The 6,010-nt window shown below is 39.9% G+C and overlaps 2 pseudogenes; one reads left to right on the plus strand and one right to left on the minus strand.

Moving 5' to 3' along the window:
• Window positions 1-637: 637 nt before the first annotated feature.
• On the minus strand, window positions 638-925 carry LOC101574701 (annotated as a pseudogene).
• Window positions 926-1,706: 781 nt separating this feature from the next.
• Window positions 1,707-2,149, plus strand: LOC101573781 (annotated as a pseudogene).
• The last annotated feature ends 3,861 nt before the right edge of the window (window positions 2,150-6,010 follow it).

Here is a 6,010-nt window from a genome sequence, read left to right on the forward strand (position 1 = left end):
AGATTAGCAGGAAGCTCTCCACACACTCATCATTCCTGGGCTAGGACTGGGCCTCCAGACTCATATTTCTTTAAAAAACAAAACAAAACAAAAGGTTTATTTAAATAGCAAGACACTTGACTTAAAGGGAAACCTATCTAGGATTCTTCTTTTTTAAAAAGTAATTTACTCCTACTTAAAGACAGATTGCCCTACATGTAACAGTTACATACAAAAAGGTTATAAAATTGTCTTGGTTTTACAATGATAAATGAAAAACATTAAAATTCTTCAATCAAACAAGGTATGCAAGGAAGTTTATGTTGCCGTCTTTTCTGTTAAAACAGTGAGAGCAAAATAACTTACTGGAATATAAAGATAAGAGCTGATGAACATGCCACTAATGGAGAAAGGGGATTGGCCATTTAGTAAGAAAAAAAAAAAGAGAAAGAAAGAAAGTAAGAAAAAAGCAATATACTTGTGCACATACACCAGATACTTTATGTACAATAAAGGAATGGGGAAGGGGTAAATGAAAGAATAGAGAAAACTATACTGTAGTAGTCAGGATGTGGTGGAACCAAGCTGCAGTTTTCTAATTGAGAATATATTCTTGGTCTGTAAGAACAGAGTTCTGGAGTAGTTGCAGGTTCCCTTTTTAGTGAACACCGCCTGTCTGCTGCTGGAGCACGTCAATTGTATCTTCATCCTCCATGCCCAACTGTGCAGGTGTGTCTCTGTCATTGATTGGCTGTCCATCAAATCGGAATCTGATCTGCCTCACTGACAAACCCTGTCATTCACAGTAGGCTTTCATTAGTTTACTAAGTGGTGTATGCCTCTTAATCTTAAACTGCACCACAGAACCATCCTGCCCCGCCACCTTCAAACTAATGTGATCGTTGTTCTCAGTCTTGACTCCTTCCTTGGGCTTTTTGTTGGCCATAGCAATTGCCCGAATATTCTTAGCTGCTGGTTCACAAAAGAGGTACCAGGTCCGCACCGAACGAGTGCACAACCAGCACCAGGAGTGGCAGAAGGAGGCAGCAGCGGTGGCTGAGGGGAGAGGGCATGAGCACCAGACTCATATTTTTAACTGAATGAATATACATTTATATCTTCTCATAGCGTTGGTTTTCATTTCCTAGATTAGTTATGAGCAAATATATAGATGGGGCTGGAAAAAATTATTATCTATATGAAATTTAACTCAGATTTTTTTCTTACATTCAGACATGAAAATCAATTCCGGATGGATTAAGGCCTCAGCACTTTAAAATTATGAGTGAATGTCTTCAGATTTTGAGGTAGGGAAATCTTAAACAAAGGTCACAAAACAATCCGCTATAAAATGTAAGTATAATGAATTTGACTACATTAAAGTTTAAAGCCTGTGATTATCAAAAATCATGTTAAGGAAGGTGAAAACATAAGCTACAAAGTGAAAGGTGCATCACACATGCAAAGTCTGTATCAAGAGTATCTAAGACTGTTGACAAATAAACATGGAAAAGCTAAAGCCTAGTAGAAAAATAGCAAAAGATATAACAACATTTTTCAGAAGAATCACACAAGGCCAATCCTCATGAAGAGATAGTCAATTCCAGTTTCAAAATGCAACTCTTGAGAAAAACCAAGATACTTTAAAAAATAACTATAGAGGAGACTGCAGAGAAGGATGGATTGAACCTATTCAGAGGTAGGAAGACTTGGGGAACTACTTGAACATGTGGAATCCCAATGCCTGGCATCAAGGGCCAAACCCATATCCACTGAATCCTGGGTGCCCTGGAGGTTCCTATCCTGTGTGTCCACCATATCCACCACCTGTCAATCCAGCCTTTCCTCCTGGCCCCTGTCGGCCTCCCCCCGGAGCTCCCCCAGGAAATCCAGCTTTCCCTCGATGTGGGCCCAGTTATCCTGTGCCCCCACCACAGCCATGTCCAGGATACCCACCCACAGGTCCCCATCCTCCTCCATGTCCCCCACCTGCCCCTGGCATGCCTCATGTGAACCCTTTGGGCCCTGGCATGGTGGTCCCAGGGATGGTGATGGACAAGAAGATGCAGAAGAAAATGAAGAAAGCTCATAAAAAGGCACACAAACACCACAAGCATGGCAAGCATTCCTACTCTTCCTCCTCTTCCAGCAGTGACTCTCACTGAATACAGGGCCTGGACCCTCCCTCAAGTCTCACCAGCCCTGCTCTCCCATCAAGCTTCAGCTGCCGCGCACTGTGCTGGGCGGAATTAGCCCTCCCCACCCCCTTCCCGAGCCTTCCCCTGCTCTTCAGCCCTGGCCCCTAGGGACATGGGAAGTGGATCCCACGGGCTAGCAAAGGCCATTCCCTGGCTGCTTGATAGATCCATAGCTGAAGAGTAGCAGGGAGTGATATTTGAAGATGGTGACATCTCTGAGCTGAATCCTGAAAATCTGTAAAATGGGATCTTTATGCATTTCTTATTATAATACTTGTAATTGGGATGTTTGGGGGAAATTTCATTATGATGGAAAACCTGTATCTTTTTTTGCAATGGTGGCACACTGAGGTGATTTAATGGTAAATATATTTCCTAGCAGACTCAGATCTATCCTCCCGCCTCAGCCTCCTGAGTGCTTGGAACTACATGCTGTGCCATCACGCCTGGCTCCTTGCAGGTTTTTCTTGATTGTACTAACTGCAAGCCTGCTTGGAAATACAGCAGTCTGTTTGATTGATGAGCTCTGACTGCTCTTTTAGAAGCTGTTCTCTATCCTTGGCTCAGTATACTCTCAGGTCCTCCTTGTTCTCCAGCTATCAGTGCAAATAAAGCTATTTCTCCTGAAAAAAAAAAAACCCCACAACTGTAGAGTTTTTTCAAGAGAAAACAACTATCTAGAAAAAAAAATTACAAGCCTAAACATTCTTAGGAAAAACAACTAAAACTAAAGGCAAGTAAACTATCATCTATTATTATTATTATTATTTTTGTTGTTGTTGTTGTTGTTGTTATCTTACGATGCTGGGTTGAATCCAGGGGTTCACATGTGCTAGGCAGGAGCTGTACCACTGAGCTGCATCCCCAGTCCTATCAACATATTTTACATTTACTCTCTAATTTTGTTTACCCTGTTGCCTTGCACATTGCTGTTATTCAACACTTCTTAATTAGTTGATTGGTTCACTGTGCCTGATTTTCTGTAAGTCAAGTTCTGATTTCTTTCAGACTGGATCAAATGTGTACATACTTTAAGACATTAATAAACATTGTAAAACATGATCCTTTTCCTCTGAACTCTGTGCCCTGTTGGCTATAAGGATAAAGAATCTGCTTGAAGAAATTAGATTTAATCCAAAAGGCATGTTAAAGCTAAGCAGAGACCAAACCTTGTGGTTGAAACCGCAGTGCTTAGTTGGCATTGCGTGGGCAAATCAGAGCAGAAAAGAGGATGGAATGCATACAGAGGCCTGCAAGCTCCATGGCAACTGGATGTGATTTGGTAAAACAGGTACATCAGTGCAAGGCGCCCTCAGACAGCCCTGGTTAAGGTGACCTTTCATAAAACAGTTCTTCTCTGTATCAGAATACAAAAATGCACATCCATTGTATTTTATGTATGCGTTCTACTCTGGAAAAACACTCACATATTAACTTTTTTTCTGTAGTACAGGAGATTGAGTTCAGGAAGCACTGAACTATGTCCTTTTTAATTTTTTTAATTTTTTTATTTTATTTATTTATGTGTGTGTGTGTGGCCAGCTCAGTCCACCAGGGGGCGGGGCTGGCTGGCATGTGGTGCTGGGGGATTGAACCGCGGTCCCTGTGCTTTGCCAAGCTTGTTCCAAGTAGGTGCTTTAGACCACTGAGCCATCTCACCAGCCCCTGAACTATGTCTTTAGCATTTTTTTAATTATTATTACTTTTTGAGTTTTTTGGACAGGAGCAGGCAGCATCTTTCTGTGTAGTCCAGGCTGGCTGAACTTCTTATGCAGTGCAGGCTGGGCTCAAATTCACAATCCTCTTATGCTAGCTTCCCAAGTAGCTGGGATTACAGTCATATGTCACTATGCCAGGCACATACATAACACCTATTAATATTTCTGAAGATTGCTCAGGAGGAAACTATCTAAACAAAATTGACAGGCATGATCTTGTTCCCTTAATATAGTGAATATTTAAATTAAAATAATTCATTACAATAAAAGATACATTGCCATTAACCTCTCTTAAAGTGCTCCTTGCTTCAGGCATACTTGTCCCATTATTGCTGCCACTTTCTGAAACAGTTCTGGAAGTCTCTTCATGAGTGTCCTTAGCTGTGATATGGTTGCTTCCTTGTTCTGAACTGAGTCAAAATGATGATCATTTTGACCTTAGAGAACAGTCGTGGAGCTCAGCGCATATGGTGGCATCCCCTCTTCTTTTTCTGCTCTAATTTGTCTACATAATGCCAACTAGGCATTACAGTTTTAACCACAATGGTGTTGCATCGTGCTATATCAGGTGAACAAAGCAGATGTGAGGACATGCCATAATATATTCTGAGACTGCTTTTGCATTGGCACACACTAGCAGCATATTCACTGGATTTTTTTTTTTTTTTTTTTTTTTGTATTGAGGATTGAACTCAGGACCTTGCGCTTGCCAGGCAGGTGCTTATCTGGCTGAGTTACCCTGTATTTTTTCTTATTGCACCTGGTAAAGACATTTATGAAGATACTCATTAAAGGCACTTTGTACAGACACTGACCATATACTTTGATCATCCCTGTATTTTCTGCAGAAATTTACATCATAATTTATGTAACATTGTGAAAACTTATACTCAAAGAATTAGATTTCCTTTTCATTCTGACCAGCAATACAACTGTGAATTAAGGAAATAATCATGAATGAGCTTAGAGCTACAGTTCATAGTATATTTGTCAGTATCTGGTTCATAATAATGAAAAATTGAAAAGAAAATCTAATTTTAAAATGAGCTTTTAATTTCTTATTCATAATTTACTTAGGTATATGGACACCTATTAAAATGATGAGAAAATATTTAAAGTCATGAAATTAATCATATGATTATAGGTTGTAGACAGCATATAAGGTGTCATCCAACTTATAATATATACACTGAGATATATCTAAAGAAAGCAGACTGAAGAGCTTTCTACCAAACAAAAGAGAAAAGGCAGCACCAATGACAAGAGGGCCACAGAAGGCTATGGGTAATAGAGCAGAATGATCAAACATAGAGCTAACATATAAAAATTAAAGCAAAACAATTAAAGAAAATAGCTTGCCATGCCAGCCTCACCCCTAGGGCACACAGAGACAGCAATTGAGATGGCATGGTGGCACACACTTGTAATCCCAGTGTTTTGGAGGCTGAAAACAGGAGAATCACTACAAATCCGACCTGTGTGTTGAGACCCTGTAGACCCTGTGCTAAAAGTAAATAACTAAATAAAATATTCAGGAAGAAAAAGGAAAAATACATGCTCAAATCAAAGCATGTAAGTAGTGAAGATTAGATCTAGAATAGAAAAAGCATCTGACCCAAATCAGGAAATCTGCAGATATTGCACCAAAGTTGAAAGGCTTATAATGCTTTAAGGAGCATATGTAGGGAGAATAAGTAACATCTGAAAAAAGTGTGCTAGACCTAAGGCTCAGCATTTCTTGATACCTACCAAGTGCCAGATCAAAAAGTTCTTTAGTACATGTCTGCAATGTATAATGATTACATTCATCATGGAAAGTTGATACACATAAATGCTTTAATCCTTTCCCTACACCTGGAAAATGTAATCTTGGAAAGGTCACATGGTCAGGATCCTATGGTGACAGAAAGGTGGAGCTGAAAATCTGGGCCAGTGCAGGGGAATGCAAGTGCACCATGGCAAGAAAGAAATGATTGGGAATAATGATCACCAGTAATTTTTAATCTAGTCCCAAAGATGGAGGACAATCCCAAGAAATGTACAGTATATTATAACATCTTAGCAATACCTCAAAAATGACAATTTTCTGGGGTACATAGAACATCTGAAATACCA

This window comes from Octodon degus, unplaced genomic scaffold, assembly GCF_000260255.1.
Source record: "Octodon degus isolate 3935 unplaced genomic scaffold, OctDeg1.0 scaffold00122, whole genome shotgun sequence".
In the NCBI taxonomy this organism is placed as follows: Eukaryota; Metazoa; Chordata; class Mammalia; order Rodentia; family Octodontidae; genus Octodon; species Octodon degus.